This window comes from Chelonia mydas, chromosome 10 (genome assembly GCF_015237465.2).
Source record: "Chelonia mydas isolate rCheMyd1 chromosome 10, rCheMyd1.pri.v2, whole genome shotgun sequence".
NCBI lineage: Eukaryota > Metazoa > Chordata > Testudines > Cheloniidae > Chelonia > Chelonia mydas.
The window spans coordinates 19,390,461-19,411,056 of record NC_051250.2 but is presented as its reverse complement, the minus strand read 5'-3'; the positions used below and the strand labels follow the sequence as shown (position 1 = coordinate 19,411,056).

The window sequence follows — 20,596 nt, the reverse complement described above, 5'->3', positions numbered from 1 at the left end:
TGGGGCAAAAATTGGGGATTGGTCCTGCTTTGAGCAGGGGGTTGGACTAGATGACCATCTGAGGTCCCTTCCAACCCAGCTATTCTATGATAACATCTATGATAATGTGAACTGTGTAGACCTCCAGTTTTTCATGAAGTGGATGCAGCAAGTTATACCTTCCTTCCTGAAGCTAAAATGCATCATAACTGCAATATGCATGGCCTATGGTCCTGCCTTTTCTGAAACTCTCATGCCACATGTGACCGTTTTGCCAGCTGGAAGGCTGCCTTTAAGTTGTTGTAATTGTTTTATTTATTTATTTAAATTAGAAGAAATTTGAACTGTTGGAATTCTCAGACAAATGCAGTCCCAGTAAAATAGAGCACAATAATTAACTCCTACTTCTTGATGACTCTCTCTTCTGATTCTTGTTTGAAGTGGGCAGTTAGGCATATAGAGTTTAAATGTTAACGGGGCTTTTTACTGACAATTACCATAAAGGTTTAGAGCTTTTGAAAGATGCACATAAACATTTCTTAATTGTGCACTGATATTGATGCTGCCAGTGAGTGGCAATGTTCCTCTTTACAGGACTTGAAAGAAAGTTAGGTTACATTAAACATTTAAACCCAAAAGACATTACCATTGTCAGAAGAAGAGATCTGGATGCTAAAGGTTTCATGATAGTTTTGTGAATGCTTTTTACATTAGTGTGGGCCGAAGTAATTAAAGTTCAGTACATTCAGTGAACATTCTCCGTCAGCTACTGTCATTGCAGCACACACACAACCTCTCCTTTGGAGAGAACCTTTGTTAAGAATATAAAATGAAGAATGTTGGGAATGCGATGGGAAAGTGGTTTACAGCATTTGAATTTTTGGGATGCATTTGCAATAAATTATGCTCTATTTATTGACATCTTACTTTATATTGCCATGATGAAATATAGATATCCTTTGTTTTCCTATATAATTTATTCTAAAAGCGAGCTTGAATTGTTAACACTTTGATTTTTGTTTTTAGTGTAGTAAATATTAACTTATGAAAGGCTGGTCTGGGGAGGACAAAGATGCAGATTTAAAAAATACCCGAGGGAAGTTAAAATGTTCTAATTTTGGTCTTGTGGAATTTACTGATGGATTGACATTTTTAGTAGTATCCACTTGCCTCAGCCAAATAGCTCCTATCTTAGGGTAAATCTACACATGTGATTGAAAATGTGATTGTAGCACAGGTAGGCATCCCCTGTCCTAGTTTTAACCTAGTTAGCATGGGTAGCAACAGTAGTGTAGGTGGGGTGGCACAGGTCTCAGCGTGGGTTAGCAAGCCACGTATATACCCAGATTTCCTGCATACTTGTATATGTGCAGCTAGTCCATGCACCACGTCTTCACTGCTATTGTTACCCATGCGAGGCAGGTTGAAGCTGGCACAAGTGTAACTACCCATGCTATAATCACATCTTTACTTGTAGTCTTGACATAGCCGTAGGCCCAACTCTGGCAAAGGACTTACATTCAAGGCTCTAGGATGCCATGAGGAGGACCGTGTGAGTGCAGTGTATGGGTCTGTGTCTACACTCTACAGCCCTCTTCCCAGGATTGGGCCCACACTAAGTTTATACATAGATCTTTCATTGCTGGGAACTGTAAGAAAAATCTGAATGCTACTAGCGTTCTCCGATTATATGAACACATCTTAGAAGGGCAAACCTGACGTTGAGAATACAAGACTCATGAAAATTACAGCTTCAAATTGAAGGAGGCTTCATTCTTTTAAATGTATTCTGTTGTGGGGGGGTCTTTCACGTGACTCCTCAGAGAGAGGCTGTCTGTTCTGTACGTCACTAGGCTCTCTGGTAAGGAGGGGTATGCCCCAATGTCCGTGACCAAAATTCCCTCTCCTCTTCCCTTCTTGCAGCACATCAGCTGCCTATTCAGCTTAAAGTGCTTTGGAATAGAGGGTGCAGCACAAGTATGAAAAATTCTAATGAGGATCTAGCTCTCTCTTTTCAGGTTGGCAGAAAAGTCAGAATACATTTGCAGAATGGGAAAAAATAAAGCATGTACTAAGAGCCAAGACTATTTTCAGAAGCTCACCTGACACACTAAAACCAAGGAACTGGTGCCCTAGGTCAGTGCCCCAAATTCCACTCGGAAAACCTGGCATCAGATTTATAACAGACTCAAGGAGAAGACTGTTTTCAGTTGAGTGTTGATCAGAGCTCTTTGCATATTGACTCTCCATCTCTCTCATTTACACTGTATGCAGATATTATAAGGTTTTTCAGAAATTCACAATTCAAATGCAGAAACCAGTGCCCCAGTTTAGGAGTATACTTCGCATCTGAGTGCTTAAATAGACTTCCATGGTACCAGGTCTGCCTCTTTCTGTAGACTTAAATATGGGTTGGATTGGACCTTTGCCCTTACCATCTATTGAAAATGCTAGTGTTGCACATGGGTGCGAGCTCCTAAGTGGATGCCTGTTTGACAGTTTGCATGTAGCACAAATGCATCAGTGTACTGGCAACTGTCAGATTGATGGGTGGGTCATGTATTTAAATCGTCAATAGGATGTGTGAGCATATTTCATTTTAAAAATCTGGTTATCAAAGGACTTCTTTGAAGAATTGTATCCACATACATGGGAACAGACCATACAGACTTGAAAATCTTGGATTCCCCCTCTCCCAATCAAAGAGATGACTATACAAATATGCTGAAAGTTATGACTGATATAATACTTCTCCAATTCATTTTACATTAACATAAGGAATTAAAAACAACATGGAAAAATAACACACAGGAGGTATATCTTACTAGGGAAAAAGTCATCTGTTTTTCTCAGATACCAAATAATCTAAGACCTAGCTAATTTATTCACTCTGGTTACTTGAAATATGACAAATGTCTGAGTCTTATTGGCAATGGGACTTAGAATTAGAAGTGGTCTTCAGTTTTGTTTTTTTCCATAACATTTTTTTCCAACTGCAGCATTGGTTCCTGTATATTATTTGTGTGATTCTTCAACAGTGTAGCACATGTGCTTAAGATTCTGTTGTTTCAAAATGAAATGGATCATTAAGATTGAATGTTTACAATGTATTATCTCAATGATTCAGTTTAAATGATAATGCAGCCTTTTTATTACAGATGACAAATCAAGGCATATTCCAAAAGCAAAAAATACTTTGTTTCAAAAATAGCTAATGTTGATTTAGTAACACCTGTGTAGTTGTGACAGATAAGGATATTTACAGGAAATCTCCCTGAAAGACCTTATTACATATAATTTATGTATTATATGGGCCAGGATTGTATGTAACTACTCTAGGGAGGACATGTGAGACCTGGGAGTTGAAAAGACTGTATTGAAAATGTTCCAGACAAGTATGGACTTTGGGGATAAGTAGTGTTAAGTGGATTTCCTGGGGAATTCTTAGGGAGAGGTTAAAATTCCCCAATTTGGATTATGCAAAAATCCAGCCCTTTGAAGGCTGAGGACAGAGTAGTTGGCTGCTGATTACCTGTTACAGAAGACCAAGATCAAAGACCTGAGCTTTATACAGAAATGGCTGATCTGCCCAGCCTTTGTTCTGGTTCTGGATCTAAGAGGGATGAACATATAACCACAGGGAAAACTCAGTTGTGGGGTTTGAAGGACTAAAACCTACCAGAGCCATAAGTTGGAGTTGAGGGTGACTGCGGGTAAGATTTTAGCATGCCTGTAGGTTCTATTATTGTTGTTAATGTTATCTGTGTAATGCTTTTACCTTTAGAATAAATATGCTTTTAAGGAACGATGTGGTAACATCACTGTGGGCAACACACACTGGTCATAGCCCTCAGAGAGAAAGCAAAGTAGAGGCGCTGGCTTTTTAGGCAGTCTGGCTTGCTAGGGCACATCACAGTGTCAGGAAGGGAGCTGTGCAGCATTAAAACCCCCCAGTCAGCCAGTAGTGAGACACAGGTCTCCACCCAAGAGAGGTGGCTGGGAGCCAGTGAGTGTCCACAAGACAGCACCGAGAGGGCATACAGGTGCAGTTACCCTGAAACTGTGATTGATAACTACTATTGTTATTTATAAAACAAAAACACTTTAAAAACAAGGCAATGAATAGTTAAAGATGTCAAGTCTTGCAATGTCCATGAAATAAGTATACGTTTTAATCAAGTATAAAGAAATATATATTTTTTAATAGTCCAGTAACCTTAACTCCAATCTAAGGACTGTAATGTACTCTCTTGATCTGGATTTCAATATCAGAATGTTTTCTAAATGAGTTCCCATTGACTAGGAGAGAAATACATTTTTCAAATGACTATATTTTTTGGATAGCAATTTCTTGAATATTATATATGTAGGTCAGGAGGAAAAGTAAGATCAGTGATTTATGCTCAAATTCAGTAGGTATTTCTGAAATACAGGGTAAAGAGCTGGCTATAGTGATTGATACACAATGGGACATCCCAGCTTTATCTAGGCTAGGAGATCCCACAGCAGGAAATGAGGGATCCATGCAAACCTGCCAAAACAAGAGAGAAAGATAAGGGAAGAAATGTGAGGCCAGCCCAGGCTGACCACAGATGTCATATGTGACCTGGATAGCCAGAGTTGTCCTTAGGTGTTTTGATTTCTGCTGGTGGTATGTGAACAGGAAGGCTTGCTGTGTTAGTGCAACACCCTCCTCCATTTATCTCAGACTCCCATTTGAATCCTGCTGTACTTCTCTTCTTTCATTGCATAAATCATATGCTCTGCATAGTTGAAGTGTAGCTAGAAAATCTGCATTTATTAATTTGAGAAATTAAAAAGCCCCCTCCCCAGCTCCAACCTGCTGAATTCAGGACTAGATTCCATACTACTGGTGTTAGAAATTCTACAGAATCTATAAGAAATCAGTGAGAGTTAGGCACCTAGGCAGTTTTGAACCCCCCCTCCCCCAGGCACCTATTGGCATTTTTAGGTGCCTAAATACCTTTAAAAACCTGGGTCTAAGAGATTTACTCAAGATCAGAGAGAGTCTGGGGCAGAACAGGGAATGAAACCCAGACTAGCCACCTAATTACTGAACCATCCTCCCTCCATCAGTGCGGGAGTGTTCCCTACAGTGTGTTTTGCCTGTACATTTTCAACCTTCAAGTAATATTATGAGCTGGGTGAAATTGTGTCATTTCAGGAGGTCGGTTTAGATGATCTGGTGGTCCCTTTGGGCCTTAACCTCTATGACTTGTTGAGATTGAGAGGTGTGAGCTCATCTTTCTGTTAACCTAACTGTAAGGATAAGCCCACACCTAGGACAAAAGAAGTGAGTGACCCTGCACAGGAGTTTTTGCTGAGTACTGGGGCGTGTGTAAGTAATTCCTGTATATGGATAATGTGTTTATCGCCTAGCTCCTTTGGCTTCCATTATCATTTTAACTCTTTGTTTTTACTGGAATCAACATTATTGCCCTCCTATTTAAATAATCTTCCATTGTCTTCCCCCTCAGTAGTCTGTGGCTTTTGAGGTCATTTGAGCCTAAGAATTTCATTTCACTTGACAATTGTCTGAAGCCTTTTTTTTCCCCCCATGGTTCGTATTTTATGTTTCCTTTATAGCTTAAAACTATGTTTACTTGAAACCCAGTGATATATTATGATAAAACATCAAACACTCACCAGAGGTTACAGAATTTATCCTATCTAGAAGCTCACTAAACAGTGAACAATAAACCTGTTCTTTATTGCCTCCAGGAGCAGGCCCAGTGACTCTTTCTTTACTACTTATTCTTGTGGACACCAGTGTAATTAAACCCCCACCACCAAGATTCTAGCGCCTTTGCTTATCACTGTGAGCTTAGTCACTTTGAATTTATAAAAACATGTTTTCTGTAAACCATTAAACTTCCTCCAAAAGCTGCCCTAATATCTGGCAGGGAAAAAAATCACAGGCATTTTTATTTAAAAAGGCAATTATTTTGGTTTTATGGTTTCTAGTTTTTTCTACATTATAGAATATCCTGCAAATCCTAAGATTTCAATTAAAGAAAGTTAAGATTCCCTCCAGTTCTACAGTGGGAGGCATGGGGCTGAACCTTCTTAGATGGTCTTGGAGCTTCATCTAGGCCCAAGGGTTGGCCTCTGCACATCTCCTTGCAGGATCAGGGCCTGGATTGCTTTCTGCTGTTAAGATATGCCGGCCAACTGGCTCCAGCCATTCTAGTACAGCAGCACTGTTGGGCCATTTACCTGGAGACTTTTTTAAAAGGAGAACTTGCCTTTGCTTAATAAACAAAGAAACCAAATAAAAAAAAATTAATGTCAGAAAAAGTGTTTGCATTCTGCCCACAGCTACTGTTGTGCACCCCATTAACCTTCATCGGGGACTTGGATTGGATAGTACTATAGTCAATAAGGGCAGAATGTAGCCTGCAGAATCTTTGTTACTGGTGATGATGAATGGGAGCGGGGGAAAGCTACCTTGACTATTAGGCCTCAGTGCTGCTATGAGCTGCATGTGAAGCCTACTGCTATCAAATAGGTGCTGTGTAGACACAGGTCCACCCACGTATTGCTCATGGCAGAATGAGGCTCTTAGAATCTAGGAGGAATTTGCTGTCACTTTCCAAGTGAAAAGGATGGCTTCTCAAAAGGAGACAAGCCATGTCATAGTGACACACAATAAAACTGGAACTTGTGTTGCCACTTTGCAGAGGAGAAGCACACTTGAAATGTTGTAGTTGTCTTTTTTCACATGTGTATATATAAAATCTGCCAGGGCCTGTGCCTGTCTATAATTTCCCTCACCAGCTGTCTGCTGATTGTTTCCTTTGTGCTTCCATAACAATTACCTGCCTGCGGACTCCCTTAGAACTGGGTGAGTCACTTCAGTTGCCCACTCCACCTGCTAGTTAGAAACATTACAGGTGTGCATTGGTTAGGACTCAGTATAATTTCATCTTTTCTATAGATGAAGTCTGATCCTCCTACATCTGTGTGCTCTACCTCTGCATAGCTGGTTATCTCCACCTTCCACATCTTCCGTCATGCCTCATCTACAATAACATGCCATTTATCTCTGCAGCCCTGTTGAACAGTTTGAGCCTCCACTTATGGCTGTCAGTAACTCTCAATGTAGTACTTCGTTCCTTTATATTTAGATACCTGAACCTTATCTTTAGTTTATGGAGGTGATGGTATGATGGGACTGCCTGCAATGGCATGTAGTCAATCTGAGACTGCTAGCAGCAAATAACTTCAGCGGTTGGTGATGGGATGCTAGACGAGGAGAGCTCTGAATTACTACAGGTAATTCTTTCCCAGGTGTCTGTCTGGTTGGTCTTGCCCACATGCTCCAGATCCAACTGATCACCATTTAGGGTCGGGAAGGAATTTTTCTCCAGGTCAGATCGGCAGAGAACCTTGGCGGGGGGGTCCACCTTCCTCTGTAGCATGGGGATTGTCTGTAACTTGAATCATGATTTGAGGACGTTAGTAACTCAGTCAGCGGTTATGGGTCTATTAAAGGGGTGGGTAGGTGAGGTTCTGTTGCCTGCAGTGTGCAGGAGTTCAGACTAGATAATCATGACAGTCCCCTCTGACCTTAAGTCTCTGAGAAGTTGCTGTCTCATTTGCATTTCTTTCAATGTGTACCAACAAACTGAGTGATCTCATCATTTTGAATTAACGTGGTTATCCTTTTCCTGATGCACTTTGTTACCTTTCCAGCCAATAATTCACAATTTCTCAGTTGGCAAAGCAGATTGGCTGCAAGGAGTAGCAGAGACTCTACAACTGCTACATTCACTGGCTCTCTCTATTGCTAGCCTTTTAACTTTTATTATTTCTATTCTACCTGAGACATTTGCCTTAATCTGCCCCCCTCTGGATCACCTTGTCTGTCATCACATCTATGGCATACAGCACTGAGCCTCAAGTCACTCTAGAATGGTTTTGTTTCTGATAAGAGACAAGTGGCTGAGTGGACAAGAAACTATTTATGCAACAGGACCATTAATCTATCAAAAGAGGGACCCAAGTGAGGTGTCAGCATGGTAAGAACAAGTGTACTAAACATGGCCATAAAGAAGTGAATGGCTCCAGTCCCTGAAAGAAACTGCTCCTAAAAATGCTCAGAGATGGTCACTGATTCTAATTAGAGCCATTCTCTGTTGCTTATATGATAAGGCCATGTTTCAGCAAGGTACTGAAGCATGTGCGTAGGCTTACTGAAATCAATGGGATTATTCACATCATTAAAACTAGGCACGTCTTACATACTTTGCTGACTTTGGGTTTAGTAAGGTGGTGGCTGCTGTTTTTGCAGGACTGTGCATGCTTTGCTGTAGGAAATGGCACCTATTTGGTGAGGGCAAGATTAAGGATGGGATTCTCAAAAGAACCCAAATGATTTAAGAACACCGGTCCCATTGGCTTTCAATAGTGCTTGTGCATCCAAGTCACTTAGGTGCTTATGAAAATGTCACCCATTTAGTAAATAGGATTCAGACTCTAGCGTGGGTACTGAGAGCTCTTGGGTTGTGTCTTGATTGTTTAGAATGGTGGATACTGGCTGTTGGATTGAAAGAAGAGAGTGAACTTTATTTTTACAGGTTGTAGGACCTGACGAAGAGACAGTTTGTCTTTCCTCGAATACCCTTGCTTCTCTGTAAATTCCCATGTAAAGAGAGCCAAAGTTCATTTGACTGATGCTATTTGTGCTTTGGAAATAATGTCTTTATATTTATCTATGTCATTTCTGAACTATACAGCTTCCAGAGTATGAGTCTATGAGCTTACTATCCTGATGGGAGGGTGACATATGAAACCAGTTCACAGGATTGGGCCCCACATTTAAAAGAGACTGAGGTATGGCTAGGAAGAAAAAGAAATTCTACCCACTCACTTCCACATCATCAGCATTTCAGAAAGGAGCAGCGACAATGAATAAATTTATAATATGTAAATAATACGTGAAACAATAATATGCACCAGTAATTGTCAAGGTATAATAGGGTAATATTTTCAATGAGTCATCACTGAATTTGATTTGCATGCACATATAAAAGAATCCAGCTTAATAAGAGCCAAAGGAGTTGCTCTTGTGCTTCTCCGAAATGATAGTTTCATACAATTTTAACCATTTAGTCTGGGATTTTCAAAGGCGTCTAAGGGAAATAGAGCCCAACTAGCACTGAATTTCAGTGGGAAGCGGGCACCTCGCTTCCTTTGGTTCTTCTGAGAATCCCAACCTTATTTGTCCGGATTTTCCTCCCCACACTTCCCCCGCAAATCATGAAAAAGGAGAGGCTCCTTGAGAAACTGGCTAGCCAGCTAGCTGGACACTGTGCTATCTCACGCTGGTGCTCTATTAGCCTGGCTGTTCTTGTTTTAAATAAAGAGTAGGCTCTTAACTTTTACTGTAGCAAGGCTTCCTGGAGCATTGAGGGCCAGATTTTAAAGGGATTTAGGTACCTAAAGATACAGCTTGGGCCTTAGAGAGATTTTCACAAATGCTTAAACAGATTAGGAATGGGAATAACAACTCCCATTATTAATACTTCGCTCTTATAAGGCTTGATCCTGTGCCATTGAAATCAGTGGGAGTTTTGCCATTGACTGGAGTGGGAGCAGGAGTAGGCCCTCATAGCACTTTTCAGTGATAAGTCTCAAAGCAATTTATAAAGTGGTGGCATTAAGCTCATTTAACAGGTGGGGAAACTGAGGCACAGACACTTACCCAAGATGACAGAGCAAGTCGGTGGCAGAGTCAGGTTCCCTGATTCCCAGGCCACTGGACCACTTTGCATTCTCATAAGAATAGCATCACTTCTCAGTGGCAGCCTTAGGCACCTGCCACATGCAATCGCTGGGAGCAATGAGGGGGCCCGTGACATGGTGACTCAGTTACTTGTCCCTGGTAACAAAGAGTTGTAGTGGAGCCAGAATGTGCCTACCTGGGGGGAGGATGCCATTTTGCTCTCCATTTTCCTCCCCACAGATAGGAACCCCAGAATTGAGCTGCAGGGCCTTCCCCCTCCCCACAGGACAAAGGCCACCACTGACACTCCTCGAAAAGAGGGAACAGGAAATATATAAGTGGAGTAGTACAAGATAAAAATCTCCTCAGTGGTCCAGCTAGCTTCCCTGGTCTCCCATTTTATTACCTTTCTGGACAGGAAGGCTGGATGTAGCTACCTTTGGACCTCGTCCTGAATCAACCAGAAGTGTTTTTCAGTGCTTTCTTCCCCCATGGGACAGGCTAACGGCTTCACTCTATTTAAAACAATGCAGTGGTGCCACCGTAGTGCTTCAGCAAAGACACTCCCTGTGCCGACGGGAGGAGTTCTCCCATTGCTGTTGGTACTCCAGCTCCCCGAGAAGAGGTTCTCCCTTCGTCCTAGTTGTGTCTATATAACACCGACAGACCCTGGTCGTCAGCGGGCGTGATCGAACCTGGGGCCTCTGGGGCATAGTGCATGAGCTAAAAGCCAACTGGCTGTTAAGCAAATTCATTAATCTCTCACTCTCAAAGTGGTCTCGCTGCCACTAGAGGGGACAGAACACCACACCCAGGAGGTGTGCTGGTTACATACTTCCCCTAGCTGAGGAAGTACAGCCTGGGCTTTAGAGACTTCACCGTTGAAATCCAGGCCGAGCCCCCACTTTTAATAACGACAGACCCCAGTTGTTAGGATTGAACCTGGGAACCTTGGGAGCTAAATGCATGAGCCTCTACTGCATGAGCTAACAGCCAACTTGCTGTAGAGCACACTCCTTGTCTGTCTGTTTGTCCGTTGCCCTCCCCCTTGTCCTTCCCCCATGGGAAAGACCACCACACTCAGGAGGCGTGTGGGTTACATCTACACCAGGGGGTAGGTCGGTTTAAATGTATCACTTAGGGAGTGTGGATTTTTCACACCCCTGAGTAACGTAGTTATGCTGACCTAATTTCGTAGTGTAGACCAGGCCTGAGAGTAAACGTTTCTGAGAGAACCTGGACTTCCTCACTGAAATCGTCCTCATGTCAGTGGGAGCGCTTCTGGTTCCTAATGTCATATTGCCTGGATGCTGGCACAACATCTCGAGATCACTCAGGGCTTGTCTACACAGAGACATCCAGGAAAGTTTATCCAAATGAACTAAAGGTGTGAATTTGAAGTGGATTAGTTAAACAAGTGGCTCGCAACCTTTCCAGACTACTGTACCCCTTTTGGGAGTCTGATTTGTCTTGCGTGCCCCAAGCTTCACCTCACTTAAAACCTACTTGCTTACAAAATCAGACATAAAAATACAAAAGTGTCACAGTGAACTTCTACTGAAAATTTACTTACTTTCTCATTTTTACCATATAATTATAAAATAAATCAATTGGGATATAAATATTGTACTTACATTTCAGCGTATAGTATACAGAGCAGTATTAACAAGTCATTGTATGAAATTTTTGTTTGTACTAACTTTGCTTGTGTTTTTTATGTAGCCTGTTGTAAAACTATCAAATACCTAGATTAGCTGATATACCCACCGGAAGACTTCTGCATCTCCCAGGGGTACACACTGAGAACCAGTGAGTAAACCACATGAAACCTCTGTGTGAACAATCTCATTCAAAATTAAAGGAGTATTAATTTGGTTTAGTTTAATTCCAAAGTGAATTCAATTGAATTTAATTAAGGCCACTTTAATTCTGAATACCCGCCTCCACACAGGGATTTAATGTGGTTTAACTCATCCACTTCAAATTCACACCTTTAGTTAATTTGGATTAATTTTCCTGGATGTCCCTATGTAGAGAAGCCCTGAGGTTCTGATCCAGCACTTAAGCACAAGCTTTAAACTTGTGCTTAAGTGTTTTGCTGCCCTGGGCATTTGTGGCTAAATAAGATGTCAATCTCCAAGGTTATCAGGTTGGTACCTTTTGTCAGCACGTAGACAGCTCTTCTACTACAGAAAATACAAACACTTCATGCAGCCCTGTTTTTCTGTAAACAAAGGTTGGACTATGCAATCAAAAGCTTTCCCCCTTTGTTTGCTGTCTTCATTTGTTCAAGTACTGGGCAAATAAATGGAGACGAGAAGTGACATGGAAGTTAGAAAAGGCAGAAAGTACAGAAATGCTCTTGGTTATTAGTTTTTATTCCATATTATACCATGCAACATTTTTCTTCTCTGTCAAACTAATTAGCAAGAAACTCCATCCATAAAAAGTGCCTGAGCTTTTTGCTAGGTCACTGAGTACATGTTCTTTCTGGTAGCCAGTGTTGTCTGTGATTATTGTGTTCATTAATTTTAATAATGGAAATAATACCCTTGTGTTGGTATATATTAGCATGTCAATTTCTGTCCCAAATGGAACTTCCTCCATGTCCTTTGTCAGTGCAGGGCGGGGGGACCACAGCAACTAATGCAATGTCAAATCAGCCTTAAAAATGCAATTTTATTTTAACTGAACAATAATTTAGTGTCCGTTGTGGTATGCAGGCTGAACTAGGGTAGTAATGGTGCACTGTTATGTTTTGGATGTGATTTTAGGGCACATAAAACATATTTGAAAAAAAGAAAATCAGAAAAATTGTTAGGCTCTGAAAGCAAGATATTAAATATGTAGCCTTGTAACTTTGGTTTATGTCTACACACCTGGGTTCTGTTCCATAAGCTTAAAATGCATTATTATATTGTTGTCTTGTACATCAGCCACACATGTTTTGGTAGCACCAAACGTAGATTCTTCAAAGAGATTGCTTCAGTACCAGGGATTAAACTCAATGTTTTATTTGTTTGTTTAGTGTCTATCACCCTGTAATGAAAATAAAGCTGGCTCAGAGAGAATGGACCGCTCTGCCAGTGGAAGGGTAAAGCATATGGGATCCAAAACAGTCTTGTAAAATCAGCTGACCCAAGTACAACAGCCAAACCAGATGAACTAAGCCTTGATGATGACATCTGCTCCAAGGAGAGGGTTGCTGCAGCAACGGGGCTCTCCTGGAAGCAAACTGAGCAACTACTGTATGAGCTACAATACTACTGGGCCTACTCCGCTCCCGTGAAGCACTACTGCAAGAGGCTGTGGAATCTAGCTGCATAGTCCCTTGAACTTCTGTGTCCTGAGGGATGAAAGCACCTGTGGGGCAGAGGGGAAGGAAGAGGAACTGCGGCAGAATTGGGCAGTGCAAAGCAGGTGTAATAAGGACAGGAGGAGCTGGGGAACGATTAAAGTTGCATCATTCCCTGCGTCATTCCCTGCTGTCATTCCCACTGGGTTCTAGCTACCACAGGACTTGTCCATTTTTCCACACTTGCCTGCTAGAGTGTGATCCACTGCCATCTGCTGACCTATCTACAGCACCAGCAGAGAACTCTTCCTATAAACTATCCCCCTCTGCCTAAATCCTACAGCATGCTTTCTGCTCAAGAATGAAAGGTAACTCAGTCTGACACCATGCTAGGAGTGGGATGCAAATCATATCACAATCGCTAGCAGATGTAGTTTAGACAGCTCTGGTACCTGGTTCATTTTGCTATCCAGCCATTAGAGTGTCACTCTGAACTAGAAACTGCAAACTATGACTTCCTCAACTCTGATATGGATCTGTTTAGAAGATGCTCTTCCATCCTCTTTTCGTGTATTTTTCTTTAATTGTTTAAACCTGGGATTGACTTAATCATACAGCTAGCAAGACTCCTGCTGCTGGTTCTGGTGATCAGAATCTAGCTGTGCAGCTGAAATCATTTTTGCTTAACAAAGCTCATTAAGTAAATTAGAAATTATTGTGCCATATTAACTTTATTAGTTTGAATAATTTCTCCAATAATTATATTAAGCGTCAAAGTCAAAATTCTACATCCAGTAAATTTGAATGGTTTTGCATATTCTACGTGCCCTGAGAATCATCTGCATTCATTTGCCTGGTAGCAACATATCTTTAAGGGATAACATTGTCATGGGCTATGCAAAGGCTACTTAGGAAGGATCTTTGACATCACTTTTCAGGATGAGGTCTAGTCATGCTCCGGAGGAGTAGGAGGGGTTACCTTTGCTTTTCAGATACATTCTTTTGAAAGGTATTTAGGTTTTGCTGTGCTCCGTGTTGTGACACCTAACTGATCTAGAAGCCTCTATCATTTTCAAAAAGCATTTAGGAGCCAAACAGCCCATTGAGAGTTTATGGGATTTAAACTCCTAAGTGGCCTAAATCCCTTTTGAAAATGAAATATAGGTTTCTAAATCAGTTGGGCATTGCAAAGCTGAGCACAGCAATGCCTAAATAGCTTAAACATTGGGACTTATTAAACATTAGATTTGTCTTTAGAAAATATTGGTTTGCATTTAATTAAGCTAGCAGGGAGCTGAGAACCATGGCATAAATACTGTTTCATTATTATTGTTATTTAGTATTTGCAGTGGCACCTAACAGCCCCAACCACAATGGAGACCCACTGTGCTAGTCTAACACTGAGGCTCCTGGGTGGTTTGTTACTCTGTGTCAACAAATCTGTTCAGGCCTGGCAAACTCATTACATGCAACACACTGTTTTCATAGTGTTTATCCAAAAACGTGTCTTGTAAGGTATCTACTGAAAGCTGGGAGCACATTGGTCATTAATATCCCTGTGCAGTGTATGCATTACCACTGTCTGAGGAATTATGTACATCTATTGACATTATGCTTTAAAGTCTGTAACAGGGCAGAGTGGACAAATAGGTCTTCTGCCAGACAAAAGCATGTCTATGTAACTCTCCCTGTCTTTGTAAATTAAGCATTGTGAACCGAAGACAAGGGGAGTTACATCTGCAAGTGAAGTAAACAGGAAAAATGAGTTAACATGGGGACGTGAAGGTAGCAGGGCACCAATGCACTGCAGAACAAGTGACGGGGAGAAGAGTCTTACTTGGCGATATGCTTCAAAAGGAGACATTTCAAAGGTTTACTAGACTGTAAGAAGAAGGAAAAAGAACCCCTTTGTTCCCCATTTACTGAAGAAACCCCTTGTAGTGTATAGTGGAATCAAGAAATCTGGATCCTGGTGTGACTGAAAACCAGCCAGCTCTGCAGAAAAGCTTTGGTGAGAGACAGTTTTAGGCAAAGGTTTGTACAGTAGCTTGTTAAGGTTTAGACTCTCAAAAGTGCATTATACTTTTGTTTTATTTGTAACCTGTTGCTCTCATTATTTTTGCTCACTACAGCTTGGATTCTCTGTTCTTTGTCACTAAACTTATTCCCTTTTTATTATAAACAAGGGGGCTGTGAGCCATTGCACCAAACTGTAAATCCTGTATATAATGGAAACCACTTCAAGTCAGGGAGTGCTGCAGCATCCCCTAGTTCCAGCACTATGATTATAAATTCATCTCTCTGCTGTGATATTAAGTAAAATGGGCATCATCAGTTGAATCCAGCAATCTGGTGTGTACACAGTCTCTTGGGAGACAGTGGCCTTGGTAATTACTGAGAGTGCCCAATGGCAGGGGCTGGACTCTACAGTGAGACGCTTCTGAAGTGTTTGGGAACTGGAGTTGTTATCTGAACCCACAGCTGTGGTAACTAGTCTCTGTTTTTTTAGGTGGTGTCAGCATATAAATCAATGGGGGACACAACAACTCCGTCTGATAAATGATTAGTACACACGAGAGCTTCCATCCCCAAATCCTTGTTTTTATTGAAGACAAAGTACACATCTAAAATAGCAATTGGTGCAGAGCACCCCACAGAAATGTAGTTACCCAAAGTCTGAGGTGGTGTTGAATGACAGCAGCAGGGTTCCCATGGCCAGCCTTCTGCCTAGCTCCTGTGGAGTTTTTAGGTCAGTGACTCCTTGCTCGTAGAAAATCCAAACTTCTCCAAAGTACGCTTTCTAACTAAACTCCTGATGTGCTTTGTCCGGAGAAAACCTATAACTCATGATAGCCCCAACATGCTAACATTTCCTTAGCAACAGCCAATAATAATTCATTATTCTACTTAGCAGCAAAGCAGCTTCAGCCAAAAAAACAAACAAACAAACAAAAAAATGCCCACTTCAAAACCCAGACACTCTATCTATCCCAGTCAGTAAAACTGCAGCTTGCAGCTGTTTGTGTTCTGTCTGTCTGACCCCAGGCCAGATTATTCCTGTGTGCCTAAATGCTGGAACTTGGGGTGCTGCCAAACCCCCTGTCTTGAAGTAGTAATGATCCAAATACATGGTTTCCACGTTCAGCACCCCCACTATAAAAATTGTTCCAGCACTACTTCCTATGTGGTGTCGTGCTTCCAGCCAATGGGGGAATGTCGTGCTTCCAGCCAATGTCGTGCTTCCAGCCAATGTCCGCTTTGTACCTCAATTTCCCTTTACCAACGGATATGGTGATACTTAATTCTGCCTTAGCTAATGTGTGTGCAACTCTGAGTGAAACCAGGGGGAGTTGTGTGTGCAGACTGGAAGGCTATACTTGGCCCTTTATACAACTCTGTGAGGTTCTCAGGTGACAGGTGCTAGGTAAGTTCAAAGTGTTGTTGTAATTATAAACAATACATTAATGTCATAATCACCTAGCTAAGGTAGCTCTGACTACTATAAATGATGTTTAGAAAGAAACCAATTTACAATGAATTACCCGGTGATGGAAAAAGTAATCACAAGACTGCAGGAAGGACACTATCAAGGCTTGGAAATACAGTTTGATTTATATTAAAAATTGTGATGAGGAAAGTCCTTCAGATAATAAATATTTAGGGCCTGATGTTGAGAGGGGCAGGGCAGCTGCATGTCTCATTGACTTCAATTTCTTAGAAAATCAGGACCTTAATATTTAAAAAAAAAAAATTGCACTTCATCATATAGAAATTTGCCCCCAACACCAATTTTATAGGCCCTTGTAAAACACAGTCTACTGTGAAATGAGAAGGTGCTAAGAACTAGGCTGTTCTGAGTCTTGTGTGCCCCACTGCATTTATGCAGCATAATAGAAGTGTGGTGGCTGGCTTCTTAACTCACACAGAGCCTGATCATCAGCTCGTTTTCCTAACACAGAATCTTAAAGATTTCCCTTCCTGTTAGCACTGTCCCTTTTCAGTCATGTTGGCTTCATCCTGCACATCACAAGAGGAGAACAGCAGCAGATGAATATCCTGCAACTGTGCCTTTCCATTCTCCTCACGGTCTTCTCGTATCTCTTGACAGAGGGCTGTTTGCTAGTTTCTGGTTTCTTCTAATTTCCTTCTGTTTGACAGTAAAGTGTATAATACGAAGGGCCATCTGTACCTCTCTGCTGAGGATTATTTGGTTTGTGGGAAGCTCAATGGAATTCTGAAGAATCAACTCTGCTTTTCATTGTAGGGAATGGGCTTACATTTCTGCTTTAAAAATCCAACTAGAAAACAAAATCTATCCAGTGTGCTCAAATGCTTACCCAACCCAGGAAAAATGCATTTCTTTGACCTACTGGTCCTCTTGCCATTTATAAAACAGACCCCAAAATGATAGCTTTAGTTATTAAAACTGAAGGGAAAGAGTCCAGCTGAATCACCAATGTGTTCTCCAGCAGGTGTTAATATATCATCTGTTAAGATGCCTCTGTTGGTAAAGGTTACTTCCATTTATACTTTAGCTGAAAATATTTCCTAGCTTTATAGCATGTAATCACCAGCCTACATAAGCTAACCTCTCAGGTTTACAGCTGCTTGACATATTGGACCTAAAGAGGATGGAATGTTCTTCCAATGTTCTGATTTTTTTCTTTCAAAATTATTTTTTGTTTCCAAATGAATTTGATATTATATTATAAATTATAATCTAAAATTGAAATTAGAATAAAACAGGTAGATTTTATCAAGATGGGACATGTGGTTGATCCAAAATCAAATTTTTTAACAAATTTTGTTTTGCAGGAAATTTCAAAAGTTTTTGGTTTTGGCCCAACAAACTTCAAAATGTCAGAATTTCCCACAGAACAGAAATTCTAAATCTTAACCAACTCTGAAAAAGAGTTGGGGATCATGGTGGGTAAGCAACTGAATATGAGTTCCCAGTGTGATACCGTGACCAAAAAAGCTAGTGCAGTCTTGAGATGCATAAACAGGGGAATCAGGAGCAGGAGTAGAGAGGTCATTTTACCTTTGTATTTGGCACTGGTGTAACCACTGCTGGAATACTCTGGCCAGTTCTGGTGCCCATAATCAAGAAGAATGTTGAAAAAGTGGAGAGGGTTTAGAGACAAGCCATGAGAATGATTAAAGGATTAGAAAACATGCCTTATAGTGATAGACTCAAGGAGCTCAATGTATTTAGCATAACAAAGGGAAATTTAAGGTATTTAATAATGGGCTTTTTAATGTATCAGAGAAAGGTAGAACACAATCCAATGGCTAGATGCTGCAGCTAGATGATTTCAAACTGCAAATAAGGTGTAATAAGGTGTAAATTTTTAACTATGAGAGTAATTAATCATTGGAACAATTTACGAAGGGTCGGGGGGATTCTCCATTACTGGCCATTTTAAAATCAGGATTGGAAGTTTTTCTAAAAGATCTATACTGGAATTATCTGGGGGAAGTTCTATGGCCTGTGTGATGTCATAGGACGTCACATTAGACTATCATAATGTCCCTTCTGGCTTGGAATCTACAAATCTATGAAAACTATCAGAGCATGCAGATCATACAGCACAAGCCCAAAACTTTTATCAGAACCTTATTGTTCTGAAGGACAGCCCTAAAAGCTGAGAAATTCAGCTGGATATATGATATATTTGGGACCATGTGGCCTTCATTGGTAGGTGATGGATTCCCTTAAATATCCCTTTCGCCATTATTATAAACAAATAAACTTCACTCCCTGGAAAGGCCTAAGGCCTCACTCTCACCCAGAGTGGGGAAATGGGGGGGAGAAAATAAAGCAGATCAGCTGCATCCATCTCAAGGCAAGCCAATCTGAACCCAGAGCTGAGCCCCAGCACCTCTGGGCTTGGCAATTCATAGCCCTCGCACCTCTGGGCTTGCCACTTCAGTTATGAAAATAAAAAATTGCTTGAGTCCCGGCATCTCTTTCATTACAAATTAAGCACTGGGTCCCCTATTTGGAGTCAAGGTGAATTGGCTGAGCACTCTGCTTACCACACCTGTGGAGGGGAGGCACCATAGGAAATACCTCAGGGAATTTTGCTTCTGACAGATTAACTGAAAGCTCCAAATTTGAAATGTCCCCCTTGTACCATTTTCGGGCAATTTGGCAAAAGAAGGAAAGCTGCTTGTTTGCTAACTGAAATCTGATTAGTTTCACATAGTTCTGGGCTCTCAAACTCTACATGTCATTGTCTGAGTTGGACCGATATGGTGCTTCTCTAGCTTCAAATCCTCGACACAGAGGAGTAACTCTTGAGTTGCTTACTATGCAGCCTACTTACTCTAGCTCTGGAGGAGGACTTCAAAGGCTTGGGTTCTATTCCCACCTCTGCCATGGTCTTCTCGATGACCTTGGGCAAGTTACTTCCCCTCTCTCTGCCTCAACTTCCCCATCTGTAAAAGGGGAATGATACTGACCTCTTTTGGAAAGTGCTTTGGTATTTACTGATGAAAAATGCTATGAAAGAGGTATTACTATTAATATACTCTTCTGGGCCTGTGTGGTGGGAGTTACACACACACACACACACACACACACACGCTCATGTTCTGTAATCTTGGAAGTGAATAAGCATTTCTGACAAAGAATTGAAATGCAGTGCACATTATGCTAATTATTTCCTCCTTATTTCATCTTTTTTGATTCTTGCTGAGTTTCCTGTCACAGCCTTAAATCTCCTTTTTAAAGTAGTTTCCTTAACTGAGGGGAATCTTTTTGACTAAGCTCATGGTATCATTTGGGTTACCAACTTTCTATTTGCAGAAAACTGAACACTGTTTCCTCACCCCTTCTCTGAGGCCACACTCCTGTCCTGCCCCATCTCAGAGGCCCCACCCCCGCTCACTCCATCCCCCTTCCCTCCACCGCTCATTCTCCCTCACCCTCTCTTACTCATTCATTTTCACTGGGCTGGGGCAGGCGGTTGGGATGTGGGAGGTGGGTGAGGGCTCAGGCTGGGGGTGCGGGTTCCAGGGTGGGGCAAGAAATGATGGGTTCAGAGTGCAGGAGGGAGCTCTGGGCTTGGGCAGAGGGTTGGAGTGTGGGAGAGGGTGTGGGTTCTGGGAAGGAGTTTGGGTGCAGGAAAGGGCTCAGGACTGGGGCAGAGAGAGGGGGTGTGGGCTCCGGGCAGTGCTTACCTCAGGTGGCTCCCAGAAGCGGCTGGCATGTCCCTCTGGCTCCTAGGTGGAGGGGCAGCGAGGTGGCACCGCCCCCACAGCTCCTATTGGCTGCGGTTCCCAGCCAATGGGAGCTGCGGAGCTGGTGCTCAGGGCGGGAGTAGCATGTGGAGCCCCCTTGGCCACCCCTGTGCCTAGGAGCCAGAGGGACATGCCGTCCGCTTCCAGGAGTTGCATGAAGCCCGGCGGGCAGCCTGCCAGCCCCGCACCAACCGAACTTTTAATGGTTGAAAACCGGATGCCTGGCTACCCTAGGTACCATGTGTTCTGCAAAAGTTTGTAATGCTAATATCTTTTTTAAAGTAAGGATCTGTAATGTAGAAGTCTTTTAATGGTCCAGCCTGATGGGA

At 41.9% G+C, this 20,596-nt stretch overlaps 1 long non-coding RNA gene across 1 annotated transcript in view; it reads left to right on the top strand.

Annotated features, from left to right (window-relative positions):
- The first annotated feature begins 11,733 nt into the window (after positions 1 to 11,733).
- The window catches only part of LOC122462110, a 33,018-nt gene continuing 24,155 nt past the window's right edge, over positions 11,734 to 20,596 (top strand). The window contains exons 1-2 of the long non-coding RNA XR_006284465.1: positions 11,734 to 11,876; positions 12,756 to 13,390. This is a non-coding gene — a long non-coding RNA (uncharacterized LOC122462110). The remainder of the gene's footprint in view (positions 11,877 to 12,755; positions 13,391 to 20,596) is intronic.